Source organism: Erythrolamprus reginae, chromosome 8, assembly GCF_031021105.1.
Source record: "Erythrolamprus reginae isolate rEryReg1 chromosome 8, rEryReg1.hap1, whole genome shotgun sequence".
In the NCBI taxonomy this organism is placed as follows: domain Eukaryota; kingdom Metazoa; phylum Chordata; class Lepidosauria; order Squamata; family Dipsadidae; genus Erythrolamprus; species Erythrolamprus reginae.
Window position 1 is genome coordinate 29978662 of NC_091957.1, and position 19452 is coordinate 29998113.

Consider the following 19452-nt stretch of genomic DNA (forward strand, 5'->3'; position numbering starts at 1 on the left):
AGCCTGAGACGGTAATTAGAGCGCTCCAACTTCCACTAGCTCTCTGTCTCCGAGTGAAAACCGCTAAAAATGGCGCTGACAGAGCTATTTGTGGGCGTGTATGCACTCCTGTCAATTTTGACAGTTCAAAATGGCGGGCGCTATATTTCTGGCGCGAAAGTCACCTCCCTAAGGGAGTAGCGCCATCTCAGCCTTCATTGGGCTGCCCTCTGACTGCTGAGGCAGTTAAACTGCCTGCTGTTTTGAATCGCGGCTTTTTTTCCCTTCGCCGCCGAAGCCGCAAGCAAAGCGCTCTTCAAAAAGCCGACAAACAGCTGTTCGTCGGTCTTTTTAAAACTGCCGCCGAATTCGGCGGTTTCCTTTTGGCGCGCAAGAGGGAAGCCTCGGGAATATCCCTTTGACGGCTTGGAGGGCGCCAGCGGTGAGCTCTAAACAATGAGGGAGGGGGTGGGGTGCCTCTGGGGCAACTGTACCTTCACCCCTCCGAGCTCGGTGAGGTTTGGCCACGGAGGCCAGGGACCTTAATTCTTCCAAACGGCTCCGAATATAACCACTAGGCATTGTGGATAGGGGTATGGCCACGGAGGTCAGGGACCCTGCCTATGGAGAGCCGTGTCTCTGGGCTATGCTCTCGGAGGGCAGGGGCCCTGAGGCGGTAAATGGTTGCAGGCTATACCCACGGAGGGTAGACACCTGTCTCTTCTTGTCATCTTCTGCATCTATAGAGAGAAAGACAAAAAGGAAAAAAGACATTATTTTATTACAGAAATATATTAATTTAAACACTATATGTTCAGTGGAAAAAACTCTAGTCCCTATCACTACGATTGAGTTTTTAAGACTGAGCTATAAGGGGGTGGCTACAGGGCGGAGCTAATTAATATTATAATTTAACTCAGTCCCTAACCAATCAGGCTGAAGTATCACCCATATTGGACTCTCCGCAGCAGTGCATTGGAGAATGCACATTATCACGGAGGAAAATAAATCCTTTAAAAAATATGAATCCATTTATCATTATAATTATAAACCTAAGACATCTCCTTAGCAGATGACAACCAAGTAGTTTATTCCAGCAACTTCATAAGCTTCTTGCATCATGGGCCCTCTCTGCAGGGCAATTGGTGGAGCCAGGGTGCCAAAACAAGTGTGACAGTGCAACAACGCATAAGTGTGTCACTATTGAAGGAGGCAAAGGTAGAATTACATCAACAGAGCAACACACACAAAAACACTAACATGCATTTAAAGGGGGAAGATGTTCCTTATAACTGTTCTCTTAGAATTTTTTAACCACACAGATTCCTGCAATAATTTCTTTAGTTAGCATAACCTCAGTTTGAAATTTTGCCTCCAATTCATTATAAACTTAAATACAGATTCCATCTGTGTTCCATAAGTCATTAACACAATTAGTTCAAATTGGTTTAATAACTCTGTTTACAAATCTGTTAAAATCTTATTCATAAGTGACATTTGGATGTGGGAACTGCACAAAACGCCTGTTCCCAATCTGGTTCTGAATTTTCCCTGAAGAAACTGGTATAAATACAACTGGTCTTAGTAGCTTTGAGTACAGGTAGCCCTCTACTTACAACCAGGATAGATTTGGTTTAGATCAACTCGATTTCAATCATAATTTATAAAGAGCAACTGTCATCTCTGTCCCACAGCAGCTCCTTCTATGATCCGCTATTGACTCACCAACAGGCCCATTCATTTTAATCAGATGGCTGGTGATGCGGCAGTAACACAACATGGTGACGTGGCAGGCAGCAGGTGAGTGGAGGCCTGCTAACAGGCGCTGCCATGATGGATCTGAAATTACAGGTGTCCTTTAATATTATATTTATAAGCTGCTTAGGTGGGTCCACTTTCATTTTTACTATTTGCCTTTCCTCCTCACACTTAGAGCCTGATGCATTTCTCTTCAAACAATCATACAGCTTGTAGTGTACATAGATTTGCAAAACAATGGGATAAAGGAATATTCCTAAACTTTGTTTTATGCATAAATGGGGTGCATGATATCTCAGCTTGCAGAGTTTGGATTCATTGAATGAGTTTACCAAATATGTAAATATTGCAGAATATGCAGCCTCATGCTTTCATGCTGAATAAACTAAAGTATTAATGTATCTTAAATAGAAAACTATCTTTAGATACATCTTTACTCCAAAAGCATTTTATTAAAATACATTTGATAAAAATAAAAAAAATCCAATTTAGTAAATTAAAAAATCAGGTTTTTTATTTTTTTTTAAAACATCAATTTTATTCATCTGCTTACAACACTTCATTTAGTGACCAAAGTTACAACAGCATTGAAAAAAGTGTTTTTACAGGACCATGTGATCAAAATTCAGAAACATGTCAACTGGTTCATATTTATGACAGTTGCACTGTCCTTAGGTCATGTGATCCTTTTTTGTGACCTTCTGACAAGAAAAAATAATTGGGAAGCCAAATTCACAACAACCAGGTTATTTAGTCCAAACTCTCTCTGTGCCACCCAAGCAGGAGATCCGATCCCATTTCTGACAGATGATTGTCCAGTGTCTTCTTGAAAGCTTCCAGTGATAAAGTTCCTACAATTTCACTTCCAAAGACAAGTTCCATTGCTTGATTGTTCTCACTGTCCGAAAATTCCTCCTTATTTCCAGGTTGAATCTCTCCTTGGTTCAGTTTGCATCCATTATTCCTTGTCTGGACTTCAGGCGCCTTGGAAAATAGCTTGACCCCCTCCCTCACTTTGACAGCCCTTCAAATAGAATAGAATAGAATAGAATAGAATTTTATTGGCCAAGTGTGATTGGACACACAAGGAATTTGTCTTGGTGCATATGCTCTCAACGTACATAAAATAAAATATACATTTGTCAAGAATCATGTGGTACAACACTTAATGATTGTCATAGGGGTCAAATAAGCAATGAAGAAGCAATATTAATAAAAATCTTAGGATATACGCAACAAGTTACAGTCATACAGTCAACATGGGAGGAAATGGGTGATAGGAATGATGAGGAAAACTAGTAGAATAGAAGTGCAGATTTAGTAGAAAGTCTGACAGTGTTGAGGGAATTATTTGTTTAGTAGAGTGATGGCGTTCGGGAAAAAACTGTTCTTGTGTCTAGTTGTCTTGGTGTGCAGTGCTCTGTAGCGACGTTTTGAGGGTAGGAGTTGAAACAATTTGTGTCCAGGATGTGAGGGGTCAGTAAATATTTTACCCGCCCTCTTTTTGACTCGTGCAGTATACAGGTCCTCAATGGAAGGCAGATTGGCAGCAATTGTTTTTTCTGCAATTCTGATTATCCTCTGAAGTCTGTGTCGGTCCTGTTGGGTTGCAGCACCAAACCAGACAGTTATAGAGGTGCAGATGACAGACTCAATGATTCCTCTATAGAACTGAATCAGCAGCTCCTTGGGCAGTTTGAGCTTCCTGAGCTGGCGCAGAAAGAACATTCTTTGTTGTGCTTTTTTGATGATGTTTTTGATGTTAGGTGACCATTTTAGGTCTTGAGATATGATAGAACCTAGAAATTTGAAGGTCTCTACAGTTGATACTGTGTTGTCTAGTATTGTGAGAGGTGGAAGGGTGGAAGGGTTTCTCTTAAAGTCTACTACCATTTCTACAGTTTTGAGTGTGTTCAGTTCTAGATTGTTCTGGTCACACCACAAGGATAGTTGTTCAACTTCCCGTCTGTATGCAGATTCATCATTGTCTCGAATGAGTCCAATCACTGTTGTATCATCTGCAATATTGGAAGACTGCTATCATGTCTCCCCTGGCCCTTCTTTTTAAGACTCTCCAGTTCCTGTAACCATTTTTCATTCGTTTTAGCCTCCAGTCCTCTAATCGTATTTGTTGCACTTAACACTATGATTCACTTAACAACCTTGGCAAGAAAAGTCATTAAAGGGTACAAAACTCACTTAACAAATGTTTCACTTAGCAATATAAATTTGAGGCTCAATTGTGACCGTAACTCAAGGACTACCTGTACCTCAGCTTAGCATTCTTGGGCAAACTCGCCTTTTGTGACTCATGGCCCAATTCACAGTTCTCCAACATTTCCAGCTTTGAGGACCAAGGTGGCAGTGGTTCCACATGAGCAGCACGCTCTCACCTGCTTCCAGGCCAGAACCAGGTAGCATGCCACAGCCCCAATGAACTTTTGATATGATGTGCTGTAACCATGGCCGCAGTATCAGAGGAAACTTGGACCAAGAGGATGTTTAAGAACATCCTGGATTAAGGTTTTCTCTCTCTCTCAAGAGCTCAACTGCAGCTGTGAACTCTCTTAAGACCCGTGCTTTTGATGTGTAAGAGGAGTTGATGACTATCATAAATATACCAAAAAGTTTATGCTTTTGTTTTTTCCTGTTTTAGTTGTGTTGATTAATGGTTCTGTTATTGCTTTAATGTTTTTATTATCATTTACCAAAGTTAGAATGTTAATTCTCCTTTTGCAGGGTAGAATGACAGTTTAAATCATCAAAACTTAAAACATCTACACAAACTTCTGGCCTCTCCTCCACCTATTTCAATACAAGCAATACTTCAAAAAAAGTAATGCTCTGGAGTTGAAAAGGCTGCCATCCTTTCTTAAACACCAATGCAACCCTAACTCAACCGAATATTTACCTGCTGTTTAATGCTGTTCAATAAAAACGTTTCTGAAAACCAGTTGTGCAAAGTCCTCTGCCCGGCAAAGACAGAGTAGAAAAAATATTAATCAACATGGGAAACAAAGAGACCTAAACAAGAACATTTGAATATTGCCATGTTTCCCATTAATAGGTTCAGCATGTCCTAGGGAAAAACAGGAGTTATCTGTCAACTCACACACTAGAGCAGAATTGTTACAAAACCAGTTAAGGCTACTGAGAACAAGCCAGAAGCAAATCACCTCAGCTATTTAACAAGAGATGGATAATAGTATTGTTAGTTCAGCTTGCCTACAGGATCTGAGACTCAAATTTATTTTACATGAAAATCTAGCAAAACAGGAAATAACATCCTGAGATAAACTATGTATGTTTTGGAAAAGAGAACATTGGTGGGGGTTTTTTTAAGAATTAAGGTTTACAGTCTGTATGTTTTCCAAAAAAAGAATGCTTCCCTCCATAATCAGTTGCTGTATTATGTCCATACTCTACACATTATCAAAATTGTATTACTAGCAAAGATAAAAGCTGCAAATGATACAGGAATTCTAGCAAATAAGTTATTTTCAATGTATAACTAGTGTATCTATGTGTATATTAGGACTGAGATTTCCTGAACCTTTCCTTTATATCCTTATGATACACCAAAGTGTAAACACACCTCTCCTCTGATAAGATCAGATTAACAGAGTTGGAAGGGACCTTTGTAGGTCATGTAGATAAAGCGAGAGCGAGATACTTTCTTTACATATTGGGTGCTCCAATTTTTATCAGAGAACCAACTCCTATAAGTACAATACAGTAAGCATTTTCTTTAAAAAGCAATTAATTCCTATGTTCCGAGACGTGTCATACTAGATAGTAACTCCTTTTTTGCAACCCTGTAATCTCTTAATTTAGAGTTGGGCAACTGGATGGAGCTGGGCATTTACTGGCTGGGTGCCTTTCCTGACACCACATGGAAGTCACAGCTTCTTTGCCTCTTAGGAGAGAAACATCAGCAGTTACCTAGGATTGAACTCTCAACCTTCTGAGTGAGAGGCGAGTGCTTAACCACTAGGCCATCAGGCCCCTCATGTCATACTATGCAACATGTAACAAAATTTGATTAATCCCCCCAAAAGCTAAGGATGAGATTTGGTTGTTACCTGGCCAGAAGACACTTCCCAAAATCCTACAGATCACTCAAAAGCCAGGTTAAAAAAAAATCCCAGAACAAGGCAAGGAAAAGAATCCATATGGCTATTATGAAAATTATATGATCATCTCCATATTATATCCAGGAATCAAGCTTGGCTTAAGGAGACCATGCTTATTGTAAAGACATGTTCAATCGCCTATCTTCATATTGCAATATATCTTTATTTTAATAATCTTTTGATGATGCTTCTTAAAGGCAAGATGACAGATCAATCATTGGTTAGATAAAAACAAAAACCGCACACTGTTCATTAGTAATGCAAGATACAAGACAGTATATTTAATAGCATGCTGGCACAAACTAAACTATTGTGCTGCTATCCACTTTTCCAAAGTAAGCATGTATGCTAAACGTTTTAGATTTTATTTTATATTGTCAGATCCAGAAATGCTACTTGGTTTCCAATGAAAAGTAAAAATATGTTTTTTTTAATTGTTGGAGAAAGAAAGCTCCTCCCACTTGTTAAATCTGCAGTGTTCTTTCTTATCCTAACTGGGAATATACAACCTTGGATTCTCCTAAGAAGTGAATCACATTTTCCAGGTCTTTTTTTTTACCCAGCCTGTTACATCAGCATCAGGCCACATCCGGGAGCCCAGCCTCCGGAGTTGCGTCTAGGAAGGGGGAGTGAAAAGGAAGAGATCATGCCATGAGCAACTAAGGACATGAGGGGGCAGCTTATCTGAATTGAGACAGATGTGACTATCTCTAAGGATGACAAAGAATGGGTTCATCCCCCTTGAGATCCTGGGAATGAAAAAATAAAAGTCCAGGTCAGCTCATTTGGGGGGGGGGGGTCCTAATCTGGATTCTAATTAAGACCCTGCCTCAATGTATAGAAGAAAATGTAAGCAACTGAATAAAGAAAATGTAAGCAAAATAAAGAGAAATAACTATTACAGCAAGGCACAGTAGTGTCCAAGATAAAAACAGTCCTGATTTTCATGCTTCATGCCATCTATAAAACACAAGCAATAGGCAAGATTTCCCAGTCAAATTATCTTTTCCATAATACTGTTATTTCTCTTTATCTCACAAAGAATACAGCTCTGTTTCATCTGCTTGTATTCTCCATACTTGCAAACATACATTGCTTGTAATAATGTGATTCTGTGTATCATTCACTCAGCTACTGATTCAATAAATCACCTGGAAAAGCAGCTGGTGCCAGATATAGAAATACTAGCATCAACCTTAAAGGAACAGCATAGCCATCCCCAACAGCTAAAATGCAATCCCTACTCCAGCTTGGCTCATTATATGATGCCTACACTGGTCCTCACTACTGTTCTCATTTATTTTCCTCTCAGACTATCAATCATCTTCTATTCCTGCAGTACAGGTAGACCTTGAACTATGAGTATTAATAGAGCCTCCTCATTATGGTCACAAGTCGTGACCAGTTATTAAGCGAGGTGACCACAATTGCCTTGCTTAACAACCCAGGGGGGAAAGGAGGCCTGCAGGGACCTGGGGTAGAGAATATAGGGGAGATAAGCAGTGGTCTATTGCAGTTTCTCTGTAAGTTTGAAATGGGGTCATAAGTAGCTTTTGGGGAGGCCGGGGTCTGTTGTATCTTTACATGGCTGCTAAGTGACCAATCATGAATTAAGCATTACCTGTGCCTTCTCAGATTTGCTCCTTCCTTTATTTCTCTTGCTTTTCTTGTTCTGTTTTCCTCTCAAAGAACTGGCCTTCCTCCAGTTTTCACACCCTTTAGAGATGGTATTGGATTCTTTGTCTGTACATTTCTTTCGGAGTTGGATTCTTTGTCTGTACATTTCTTTCATCTCTGGTTTCCCACCATTGTTTTCTAACTGAACATTCCTATTATTGTTTCTTGTTAAACCTCATTATCAAATCATCTATGAGCCCTTTTGAGAACAGGGAGGAGTTTATTTTAGTCGCTGAATACTCAATCAGCTGTATTGCTATGAAGGTAGCATCTCTTTGTTTTCCTTCCTCAAAGTCGTAATAAAATCTGAATAGATTATTAAAATCTAGGAACAACATCAACCAAAAATAATTTTATGTATTGATTTGGAACTAAAGCTACTTGGCTTAGTGGGGCTCACTCCCACGTCAATATGCACACAAAAACGAAGGTCCCCCCAGGACAAGCCCTGCATCTGGTTCCTCCTGGGAACAGGTGCCACTGAACCAGCCAGGGCTTCTTTCTAAGTAGGCCTCTGTTTAGCTGTTAGTCTCCTTAGTTAAGAGAAAACCTCAGGTGATGAGACATAAAACAAAAACAAATAATAAAACATAACTCTTACACAATAGCTTTCTCTTGGACATTTAAGTACACTACATAGGTAGTCCTCAACTTACCATCACAAGTGATAACAAAATTTATGTTGTTAAATATGACATTTGTTAAGTCAGGGGTCGACAAAGTTGTTCAGAATCTAGGAGCCAGCCAAAAAATTTAGGAGCCAGAATTTTTTTTAAGCAAACTTGGTTTTTTGCCGAGTCTCCACCTGACATCGCTTTCACCCCCTCCCCCCCGGCGCAGGCCTGGCTCCGCCGAGCCGGCTCTGCTGTACTCCCGTCGGGATCCGAGGGGAGACCGTTAGTCAGAAACCGAAACAGAGAAGAAGGAAAGGGAGACCGGGCCGGGGACGCGGGGGAGGGGGGGAGGGGGGAGGAGGGGTTACTGGTCGGAAGTCACCGCGCACGCGGCCGGAGGAGGAATGAACAAAACCTCACGCCGGGAGGGGAGGGGCTTCCGCTTCTCTCCGAAGGCGGGTGAGCGGCCAAGATCGGAGCGTCTGTGTGCGGTGGGGGGGAGTGAAGGGGTTCGAGTAGGAGGCGGAATGGAGGCAAGGGGGGGAGGGAGAGACGCACGCAAGTGCAGGGGACGCTGGGAAAGCAGCTCGCTCCGAGGTTGATGGGCGGAGCTACGGAAGCCAAGATGTACCATTTCTGGGCGTAAACACAAGGCGGGAAAAATATACTGTATACCAGTGATTTTCAACCTTTTTTGAGCCGCGGCACATTTTTTACATTTACAAAATCCTGGGGCACACCACCAACCAAAATGACACAAATCTAATAAATAAATAAATAATAAATAAATAAATACATACATACATACATACATACATACATACATACATACATACATACATAAATAACCCCCTCATATATACAATCCCATGTAACATCCCCTTATAAATACAGTCAATCATCAATCATCCCTCCTGAAATTTATACCACTGTCTCATTTCTGGGTACTTCTCCTGTCTTTCCCCCTTTTCTCTCTCGTGTTTCTCATTTCTCTCTCTTCCTCCCTTTTTCCCTCATTCCTTCTCCCTCTCACTTCTCCTCTTTTTCCATCCCTGTCTCTCTCCCCCCCTTATGTGTGTGTATGTATACACACTCCAACCATTTCCAAAACCAGTTGAGGGCTGGGGTTTTTTTCTCTTTTATCCTTTTCAAAAACAGGTGTGGGCTGGGGGGGTTTTCTTATTATTTGGGTGCTTTTTACCATATGCTTCAAGAATCACCTCTCTCTCTCTTTTGTTTCACTCTCCTCTCATTCTCTGCCTCAATCATTTTCTCATTTCTCCTTTTTTCTCCCCTTTTTGTTCTCATTTCTCTCACTCTCCTTTCCTCTCCCTATCTGTCTTGCTTTCTCTCTCTCTTGCTATCTTTTTCTCTCTCTTGTTCTCTTATTTTCTCTCTCTCTCTTGTTCTTTCTCTCTCTCATGCTTTCTCTCTCTTGTTCTTTCTCTCTCTGTTGCTCTCTCTCTCTTATTTTCTCTCTCTCTCTCTCTTTCCTTTCTCTCATTCCCTCTTTCTCTCTATCCTTTCTATCTCTCACTCTTTCCTTCTCTCCCTCCCTTTCTCTCTCTTTCCATTCCCTCTTTCTCTCTATCCTTTCTATCTCTCACTCTTTCCTTCTCCCCCTCTCTTTCTCTCTCTTTCCTTTCTCTCATTCCCTTTCTCTCTATCCTTTCTATCTCTCACTTTTTCTTTCTCTCCCTCCCTTTCTCTCTCTTTCCTTTCTCTCATTCCATCTTTGTCTCCTGGGGCTGACTGCGCCTGCCCTGCACCCCCCACCACGGAGGGAAAGCATTTGGCATCGGCACCGCCAAACCCCCCCCCCCCCACGAGCAGCAAAGCATCGGAGTCAAAAGGCAAAAAGCGCGCTCCGTCGCTTAGGCTTTTGCTGCTCCTGGAAGGGGGGGGGATCGGCGCCCACCCCTCCAGAAGCAGCAAAAGCCTAAGCGGCGGGGCGCGCCCTTTGCCTTTCCGCGGAAGAGGAGAGGCAGCGGATCGGGCGGGCGGGGGCACCGCCAACCCCCCCCCCCCACGAGCAGCAAAGCATCGGAGTCAAAAGGCAAAAAGCGCGCCCCGTCACTTAGGCTTTTGCTGCTCCTGGAAGGGGGGGGGATCGGCGCCCACCCCTCCAGAAGCAGCAAAAGCCTAAGCGGCGGGGCGCGCCCTTTGCCTTTCCGCGGAAGAGGAGAGGCAGCGGATCGGGCGGGCGGGGGCACCGCCAACCCCCCCCCCCCCACGAGCAGCAAAGCATCGGAGTCAAAAGGCAGCTTCCGCGCGTTTCTTTCAGCGGAAGAGGAGGAGAGGGAGCGGATCGGGCGGGCGGGGGCTGCGCCTTCTACTGCCGGCGCCTCCCCGCCCCCCCCCAGGCAGGCAGGGGAATGGGGACTGCGCGCCCATGGAAAAGGGCACGCAGGGGGGGGATTTTGGGGTGCGCGGGTAGCGGCGGCGGCGGGCAATAGCCGGGGGGCGGCTTCTGCAAGTGGGAGCTCCAGGGCTGAAGCCTCAGCCCTGGAGCTCCCACTTGCAGGAGCCACCTCGTGAAAAACACTGCTGTATACATACAGTACAGCAGGCAACATTTTCTAGGCGCCAGACAACATTTTCTAGGCGCCACTGGCGACCAGGCGCCTGGGTTTGTCGATCCTTGTGTTAAGTGAATTCTGCCCCATTTTACAACCTTTCTTGCAAGGTTCGACAAACCCAGGCGCCTGGTCGCCAGTGGCGCCTAGAAAATGTTGTCTGGCGCCTAGAAGGGCGCTGCGGTGCCTCTGACCTCTCCGCTCCTGCCCGATGCCGCGGTTTCTGGCGCTCTCCTGCTGGGTCCCAAAGAAGGCAGGCAGGAAGGAGACCTCCATTCTTCGCGCCTTTTTCCCGCCTTCCTTCTTTGGGGCCCAGCAGGAGAGCGCCAGAAACTGCGGCATCGAGCAGGAACCGGGAGGTCGGAGGCACCGGCACGGCAGCGCCCGCCCAGCTGAAGGTTCCCTGTCGTCATCGGCAAGTGTCCTTTGGTTGCCCGGCGGGAGGGCACTGGCGGTGGGAGCGGGGGGGGGGCGCGGCTGCAGCGGCACAGGCAGTCGCGGGGAGATGGCGGGGGGAGGGGGGGGCGGCTAAAGCGGCCCCGGGCACCGTTCCCTGTACGCTTTTCCAGGGGCGCGCAGGGAGCCGCGGCCACCCGCCCGCCTACCGGATTTCCCTCCGCGCGGCTGGGGAGGTGGATTCGCCGCCCCCGCCAGCCCGATCTCCCTCCAGTGGCTGGTTCTACCGCCCCCGCCAGCCCGATCTCCCTCCAGTGGCTGGTTCTACCGCCCTCGCCAGCCTGATCTCCCTCCGTGGGGGGGGGGGGGGCGTGGGGGGGGGCGTGGGGGGTGACGAACCGACGACCGGGGGCTGTCCGTCCGTGTTGGGTGGTGCAGGGCAGGCACAGGCAGCCCCAGGGGAGAACAAGGGAGGGAGAGAAAGGAAAGAGAGAGTAAGGGAGGGAGAGAAAATTGAATGAAGGAGGGAGAGAAAGAAAGAGTAAGAAGCAGAAAGGATAGAGAAAAAGGAAGAGAAAGGGAGGGGGAGAAAGGAAAGAGGGAGGAAGGGGGGGAGAGAAAATTGAATGAAGGAGGGAGAGAAAGAAAGAGTAAGAAGCAGAAAGGATAGAGAAAAAGGAAGAGAAAGGGAGGGGGAGAAAGGAAAGAGGGAGGAAGGGGGGGAGAGAAAATTGAATGAAGGAGGGAGAGAAAGAAAGAGTAAGAAGTAGAAAGGATAGAGAAAAAGGAAGAGAAAGGGAGGGAGAGAAAGGAAAGAGAGAGAAAGGGAGAGAAAGGGAGGGAGAGAAAATTGAATGAAGGAGGGAGAGAAAGAAAGAGTAAGAAGTAGAAAGGATAGAGAAAAAGGAAGAGAAAGGGAGGGGGAGAAAGGAAAGAGGGAGGAAGGGGGAGAGAAAGAAGATATGAAGGAGGGAGAAAAAGAAAGAGAGATAGGAAGGAAAGAGGGAGAGAAAGGAATGAGAGAGAAAGGGAGGGAGAGAAAGGGAATGAAAGAGGGAGAAGGGGTGAGAGATAGAAAGGATAGACAGAAAGGGAGAGAAAGGAAAGAGAGAAAGGGAGGGAGAGGAAGGAAAGAGATGAGAGAGGAAGGAGGAGACAGAGGGGGTGAAAGCGATGTCAGGTGGAGACTCGGCAAAAAACCAAGTTTGCTTAAAAAAAATTCTGGCTCCTAAATTTTTTGGCTGGCTCCTAGATTCTGAACAACTTTGTCGACCCCTGCTTTCTTGCCAGTTCTTAGGCGAATCACTGCAATTCTATTTATTAGATTTAGATTTGTATGCCGCCCCTCTCCGAAGACTCGGTTACTAAGTGAATCTGGCTCCCTCACTGATATTGTCAGAAAGTCACATGATCATATGTCTTTGGGACATAGCAACGGTCATAAATATGAACCAGTTGTCAAGCAGCTGAAATTTGATCATGTGATTGCAATGGTTAAGTGTGAAAACTGTCACAACTCACTTTTTTCAGTGCCGTTGTAACTTTGAACAGTCACTAAATGAACTTTAAAAAATGCCCTACTGGAACAGAAAACTTCTTTCCTACTCCCTATTCCCCAGTCTTTCAATTACAAGACAGAATAACAAATTTATTTATTCCCTTCATGTCCTGTATTGTATTCAACTTTTTGGTATCATTTTCTCAGTAAGATTGTCAGACTGAATGTACCAATCATACACCATCTGTGTACATACTGACAAAACTGTAAGTGCAAGATCTATTTTATAAGTTGATTACTATGTCAATGACTTGGCTGCAACATGGGGCTTTATCTTCAAATAAGCATGCAAAGGGAAGAACTGCAGGAACAATTTTGACCAAAAAAATTTACCCCCTTCCCATTAAAAAAAACTACTACAGTATTCTAAATAAAAATATGCATAGAATGACAACCTCTGAAACTTTCCTTCCCCTCAAAATGATCAGATATATTTTGATATGTCAGGATATCAACACTTTAGCACATTGTGGATATTATGCCAGGATGAATTAGCAGTTTAAATTATCACAGTATCTTTTTAAACATTTCTGTTGCAATAAGTCAGCTGTTCTCAACCTTGGCAATTGGATGATGTGGGAAATTCCTGACGCTGAAGTCCACCCATCATCATGTGGTCAAGGTTAAGAAACCCTGCAAATACCTCATCTCTTTTGAAATTGCTCTTTTAAAAGATTCACCAGGATAGGAAACAGAAAAGTTCTACAAAGTCACATCTTCTCAAAAGTTCTACGAAAATCCTGGTAGGTTCTAACCTTCAAGAGAAGTTCAGATATTGCAACCAGTGAAAACAAATATATCTCCAAGGCTGGCACAAATTTGAGCTCTCTGGAAATCCTTCATGAGGGAGGGGTTATCTATCCGCAAAGCAAATCATCAGACAACAGGTCCATCATCTGTACACAATTTAAGAAGCATTTAATTTCAAGGTTTTTCCTTCAGGAAACAGTCAAACTATCTTTCTGCATCTGGGTGAAGTGGACTCTTAGAGGATGGGTGAACATCAGTTTGTGCCTTTCAGCTCATTAAACTATGGAATTTGCCCCAGCATAGCCAAGTCTTCTTTTAGCGTTAAAGAGGTTAAAAGCCATCCATAAAATGATTTTTATACCTTCACAAGGCATCTCCACCCCTCTCTTATTAGAAGAGAAGGTATTACTAAATACACATTATTTATTTGTCAAATTCATATGGCTGTCCATCTCATGTCATGAAAGACAGCATACAGGACAGTAAAAAAAAGTTAAACCTATAAAAGAGCTATAATTTGCTAAACAAAAATTACAATGGATCAAGTAGTTTCGACTCCTACACAGCAGAGATAGATTGTCCATGAACACACACACACACACACGCACACACACACACGCACACGCACACACAGTATGTCAGAAGTGAGTACACGCCCCTCACATTTTGTAAATATTTCAGTATATCTTTTCAAGTGACAACACTGAAGAAATGACACTTGGCTACAATGTAAAGGTAAAGTAGTGAGCATAAAGCTTGTATCAATGTGCTGTCCCCTCAAAATAATGCAACACACAGCCATTAATGTCTAAACTCCTAGCAACAAAAGTGAGCACACCCCTAAGTGATAATGTTCAAATGGGGCCCAAAGTGTCAATATTTTGTAATATTATTTTCCAGCACTGCCTTAACCTTCTTGGACATAGAGTTCACAGGTTGCCACTGGATTTCTCTTCCTCTCTTCCATGACGGAGCTGTTGGATATTAGAGACCTTGCGCACCTACCTTTTCAGGATGCCCCAGCCCCCAGCCCCCCATGCTCAATAGGGTTTAGATCTGGAGACATACAGTGATCCCTCGATTTTCGCGGTCTCGATTTTCGCGAAACGCTATACCACGGTTTTTCAAAAAATATTAATTAAAAAATACTCCACGGTTTTTTTGCTATACCACGGTTTTTCCCACCCAATGACGTCATACGTCATCACCAAGAGTCACTTCTCTGTCTCTTTCTTTCCTGTCATTCTCTGCTTCAATCATTTTCTCATTTCTCTTTTTTTCTCCCCTTTTTTCTATCATTTCTCTCTCTCTTCCTTCCACTCTTCTCTCTCTCTCTTTCTTCCTTTCTCATCTTTCTTTCTCTCTCTCTTTCTCTATCTTGCTTCTTCCTCTCTCACACTCTCTTCCTCCCTCTCTCATCTCTTTCTTTCCTTCTCTCTCTTTCTCTATCTCTCCCTCTTGCTCTTGAGCGGCGAGCGAGCAGCCGGGCGAACTACGGGTGGCCGGGCGGGTGAACGGCGGGCGGGCGGGTGCTGGGGGGGGCAGCCGACATTCAAAGCAATCTTTGTCGGCTTCTGCACTTTCGTCGCTCCCCGGCTCCACCATCTGCGCATGCGCGGCCATGGAAAAAAGGGCGCGCATGCGCAGATGGTGTTTTTACTTCCGCACCACTATACCGCGGAAAATCGATTATCGTGGGAGGTCTTGGAACGTAACCCCCGTGATAATCGAGGGATCACTGTACTTGGCCAGTCTATTACCTTTACCTTCAAGGTGCTTTAGCAAGGCAGTAGTCATTTTGGAGGTGTATTTGGGATTGTAAAGACCTTTTCCAGCAAGCCTGGGGCCGTTGATCTGATGATATACCATCCGGATCCGGCCATTAATGACATGCATGGTTTTTTAAAAAGCTGTTTTAGATGTTTTTAATTGTGGGTTTTAAATTGTTTTTAAGGAGTCTTAATATTACATTGTATGCTGTGGTTTTTTTGGTTGTGAGTCGCCTGGAGTTCTTTGGAAGTTGGGCGGCATAGAAATCCAAATAAATAATCATTATCACGTTGGATTTCTGCCAAAATGTAAGGGGGTGTACTCATTTCTGTAGACATTTATTTATTTATTCATTCATTCATTCATTCATTCAATTCTGGAAGCTCACAACCAGAAACCAAAACATACAGTGTACTCAAAACCTCTAACAAGACAATTTAAAAACAATTTAAAATTCCACAGTTAAAAACCATGCAAGCCATTCATACATACATTATATACATACATTACTGTGTACACATACACACATCACTGCCCATACAAATACCTTCTTCCTTGTAGGGCAATTTATCTCCTCTGAGTTACCTCTGTAGATATTTGCACCTGCCTTGTCCGGCCTCTTGCCTGTACTTCTATAGAGACCAAAGTCTCTACAGGTAGGAAAAATAGAGAGGGTGACACCTGTAGGTTAATCCACGCCCATCTCCGTGCATCTGTTGTATGCTAAATAATGCCAAGAATAAATGCCATTTAGACTAATAGACAGTTTCCTAGTGCTTTTACAGCCCTCTCTAAGCACTTACAGAAGCAGCCTATCACCCCCAACAATCTGGGTCCTCATTTTACCCACCTTGGAAGGATGGAAGGCTGAGTCAACCTTGAGCAGGTGGTGAGATTTGAACTACTGAACTACAGATTTTTTAAAGTTTTATTTATTCATGTTCCAAATTTTAAAAAAAGGAGCATCACTTTAAATCAATACAAATCAATGGCCGTTTCTTTGTGTGTTTTTTACATTTCTCACATTATCTCCATATGATTACATACGCTGCATTACATTATTTATTTGTCATTTTTCATACCTCCTTTCACATTTCATCCCTATCCTTTGCTTTTATTTCCAACCCAGTTATACCAATTATCCCAGATCTCCTGGCCAAGGTTGGGAAACACTGGTCTATAGTATTGTGTTCTGGCGGAATCTCTTATAATTACAGTTATAATAAGAGCGAGAAGAATCGCCCTATTTCTGCCGAAAAGGAGGCTCCTGGGGCTCCTGGCCAAATTCTTCCCGTAGCAAAGCCGGGAGGGAAAGTCCGACTTCCCACGTGCATTCCTGGTGAATCAGCTCGGCTGCCCGGGAAAAAGGAGCCGGTTCCGGCAAAGCTGGACTGGGGGGAAAGGAGGCAGCCCTTCCCGGAAAGGCCTCCAGCCATCCCCGCAGCCCCACTAGGCTCGGTCCGCCGGCCCCCCGAAGCCCAGCGGGAGGGAAGGTCCATCTTGGCGCCGCCGCCTGCAAGAGTCCGCCTTTCCCGACTCGACGCGCGCCATCCCGACGACCCCGGGAAAAGCGGAAACGGCGCCCGCCGCTCGCTCGCCAACCCTGTCCGACCTCCGCCGGCTTTAGCCCGGACTCACCGTTTGAAGGGAAGCGGACTCACCGTTTGAAGGGAAGGGTAGGGGTCCGTCCTTCGCGGGGTGTTATTTTTGAGGCGTCTCTCTCCGACCGGGAAAACCGACGCGTGAATTCCCCCCTCATCTGCCACCGGCGCTGCCCCGCGCCGTTTTAAAATGGCTGAGGCGAGGGCGCGAGAAAAATGTGGTGCGCGCGCGGGAGGAGGGAGGGCGTATCTGTCCGGGGACGGAGCCAATCGCCGCGGGATTCCTGTGTGATGGACGTTCCCCGCGACCTCTTGGGAGTTGATAGGGGCGGGGTAGGTTTTTCCGGGCCGGCGCAAGCCGGCAGCCGGCTTTGCAAGCGTCAATACGGTCGAGGTTGCCGCTGAGGTGACAGCAAACCGGGCAGTCGGTTTCTAAAGCAGTGTTTCCCAACCTTGGCAAATTGAAGATACCTGGACTTCAACTTCCAGAATTCCCCAGCCAGCGTTCGCTGGCTGAGGAATTCTGGGAGTTGAAGTCCAAATATCTTTATATACCCACTAAAACTCTCATTGTGTATTGGACTAAATAAATAAATAAAAAACAAATCTTCAAGTGTCCAAGGTTGGGAGACACTGTTCTAAAGGACCTGCCGCCGGAGAGGGGGGGGCTTTGGCCGGGGAGGACCGGCTGTTACATCTCAAAGAAGGGTGGGTGGTGGTGGTGATGAGCTTGCAATCTCCCTCCCTGCAAGAAAAGGAGCATCCTCCTTAGGCGATCTCCTAAATGGGCCAAGTGCATCATCGTGCAAACCCCACCTCGTGCAAAATCCTTTCACCAACCGACCACCACCACGGGCACGCTTTTGGAGAAGGAGTGGAGACGCTGCTGCTGCAAAGTGCAACCCTTTTTCCAACCCTCTCCCTCCCCAGTGAGGAGAACGGGGGAAAAGGACGGCATTCCCGGAGCCAGGACTAGGTGGGACTCAATTCCTCCTCGCCTCAGTTTTCCCCACCCCCAAGAAAACCCCTCGTCCTTCTTCCCAGAAATTATTTTTTAAAAATATTTTTTTAAAAAATATTTAGCCTTGTAAATATCGCCTTGCATCGCACGCCCACCTTCTGGTGGTGGTGCTGCTGATCCTCCCTCGCGTGGATGGATCGATGGGCCTTCTCCAATCATGTACCGGAGAACGATGGCGCCAGACGATGAGGCGATCGGACCGTCCTCTGGGAAAGAAACGGGAAAAATATGTATACAGTATTTCTTTCTGGGACGGATGGCTTTTTCTATAGTAGCAATTCCGGAGCTATTTCTTTTTTAAAAAAAATTATAATAATTTTTATTCATTTATAAACGTTAAAAATACTTAAAAGAAAAAACAAACAAGATATTATACAATACGAACAAAAAACAAAAAAAATGAAACATGTACATAAATTTCTCTACATTTAAAGTTATTTTACATATGTTGACTAGTATTTTACGTTATTTACTATTTTTAGTTATTTCTACTGTTATAATCTATATATCTTTAAGCATCTGAATTATAATAACATATATATATATTCATTTGTCCTTACAATCTTAATACTAATATCCTAATGTTTAATATATAACAGGAGTTATTTCTTTTCATGGTGGAAATGTCTGTCCTTTCTAAGTTTGCTTGAATCAGCTCTGATTGGAGCTGTATAACCACCATCTGTCTGTTCATCTATCTACCTATATGTGTACATATATACATATACAAACTCATACACACACACACACACACACACACACACGTAACACATATGATCGGCACAATTTAACTACAGTGGGATCTTGTTCATTTTCATCTAATTACTTTTCACGTTGGAAATGTGAAATTGACTAGCTAAAATATAAGCTATTGCAGAGAAGCAATATTTTATTATCTCAAATATGCCTTGATGACAGGCAGCATAAGTATCAATTTCCCCATTTTTCAGTTAAAGGTTAATATACAGTATTTGTTGGCCATGGCTTTCCACATGCATATCTGAATGCTTCACCTTCTTTTCCAACGGTTACTATAATGTTCATAATAACATTCGTCTTGATGGGCATTAATATTGCAAAAGGTCTCTCCCCTCATAGGCAAGCACCAATCTATGTACCGTAATGCATATCAGAAAAAGGGACTTCTAGAGCCTTTCCTGGAAGTTAATTTCAAATCGCTTTGTGTGAAAAGGGGGCTATATAAATTTGGATAATAAATAAATAAAATATCATCCCCCCCCCCCCTTATGATTACAGTGTGATGGTATTGTTGTGGATGAGGGAAAGAACAAGAGGAAGAGACTTTACCAAGACAATAATCAGGTAATAGAAACTTGAGTCTGGGCAGAATGGGAACTGTAAGAAATCGCCTTTCAGACAAAGCTGCCCCCTAATTCTCATGAAAATCCTATGGCATCTCAGGACTCCTCCACAACTGGATTACTGCATTCCTGTCAAACAGGCAACAAGTTGTCAAAATCTGAAGCGCCATTTCCACCCCCGTCCCTGTCAAAAGCGGCGTTCCCCAAGGCAGCGTACTAGGTCCTACTCTTTTCATCCTATACATCAATGACCTCTGTGATAATATCGCAAGCAACTGTGTGCTTTTTGCCGACGAT

The 19452-nt window shown here is 44.1% G+C and overlaps 1 protein-coding gene across 7 annotated transcripts in view; it reads right to left on the reverse strand.

Annotated features, from left to right (window-relative positions):
* Positions 1–17035, reverse strand: part of ACSL4 (acyl-CoA synthetase long chain family member 4) — a 98905-nt gene extending 81870 nt beyond the window's left edge. For 3 of the 7 annotated variants that reach the window (XM_070759525.1, XM_070759523.1, XM_070759520.1), the window contains exon 1: positions 16850–17017. The gene's annotated coding sequence lies outside the window, so the exon portion shown is untranslated. Of the gene's footprint in view, positions 1–15796; positions 15862–16849 lie in introns of all 7 variants that reach the window. The other 4 variants (XM_070759524.1, XM_070759522.1, XM_070759519.1 and 1 more) reach the window with 3 other exon arrangements.
* Positions 17036–19452: the final 2417 nt, after the last annotated feature.